This window comes from Procambarus clarkii, chromosome 75 (genome assembly GCF_040958095.1).
Source record: "Procambarus clarkii isolate CNS0578487 chromosome 75, FALCON_Pclarkii_2.0, whole genome shotgun sequence".
NCBI classification, from domain to species: domain Eukaryota; kingdom Metazoa; phylum Arthropoda; class Malacostraca; order Decapoda; family Cambaridae; genus Procambarus; species Procambarus clarkii.
In genome coordinates this window covers 4,697,015-4,698,357 of record NC_091224.1, presented here as the reverse complement: position 1 = coordinate 4,698,357, position 1,343 = coordinate 4,697,015, and positions in this window count along the sequence as shown.

The window sequence follows — 1,343 nt, the reverse complement described above, 5'->3', positions numbered from 1 at the left end:
CACTGTGATACTGGGTTATCAGTAACACCACACACTGTGATACAGGGTTATCAGTAACACCACACACTGTGATACTGGGTTATCAGTAACACCACACACTGTGATACTGGGTTATCAGTAACACCACACACTGTGATACTGGGTTATCAGTAACACCACACACTGTGATACTGGGTTATCAGTAACACCACACACTGTGATACAGGGTTATCAGTAACACCAGACACTGTGATACTGGGTTATCAGTAACACCACACACTGTGATACTGGGTTATCAGTAACACCACACACTGTGATACTGGGTTATCAGTAACACCACACACTGTGATACTGGGTTATCAGTAACACCACACACTGTGATACTGGGTTATCAGTAACACCACACACTGTGGTTTGGAGTAAGCAATAAATTTAGGAACTCATTAACGTAAAAAATATTCCGTCCATTTTTGTCAGCAAGTCAACCTGTCCTCTCACTTAATGCATTACAAGTCAACCTGTCCTCTCACTTAATGCATTACAAGTCAACGTGTCCTCTCACTTAATGCATTACAAGTCAACCTGTCCTCTCACTTAATGCATTACAAGTCAACGTGTCCTCTCACTTAATGCATTACAAGTCAACCTGTCCTCTCACTTGATGCATTACAAGTCAACCTGTCCTCTCACTTAATGCATTACAAGTCAACCTGTCCTCTCACTTAATGCATTACAAGTCAACCTGTCCTCTCACTTAATGCATTACAAGTCAACGTGTCCTCTCACTTAATGCATTACAAGTCAACCTGTCCTCTCACTTGATGCATTACAAGTCAACCTGTCCTCTCACTTAATGCATTACAAGTCAACCTGTCCTCTCACTTAATGCATTACAAGTCAACCTGTCCTCTCACTTAATGCATTACAAGTCAACCTGTCCTCTCACTTAATGCATTACAAGTCAACCTGTCCTCTCACTTAATGCATTACAAGTCAACCTGTCCTCTCACTTAATGCATTACAAGTCAACCTGTCCTCTCACTTAATGCATTACAAGTCAACCTGTCCTCTCACTTAATGCATTACAAGTCAACCTGTCCTCTCACTTAATGCATTACAAGTCAACCTGTCCTCTCACTTAATGCATTACAAGTCAACCTGTCCTCTCACTTAATGCATTACAAGTCAACCTGTCCTCTCACTTAATGCATTACAAGTCAACCTGTCCTCTCACTTAATGCATTACAAGTCAACCTGTCCTCTCACTTAATGCATTACAAGTCAACCTGTCCTCTCACTTAATGCATTACAATTTTAACTGTCGACTATAAAATTAAAATTACAATTCTTTATTGATATTCAGA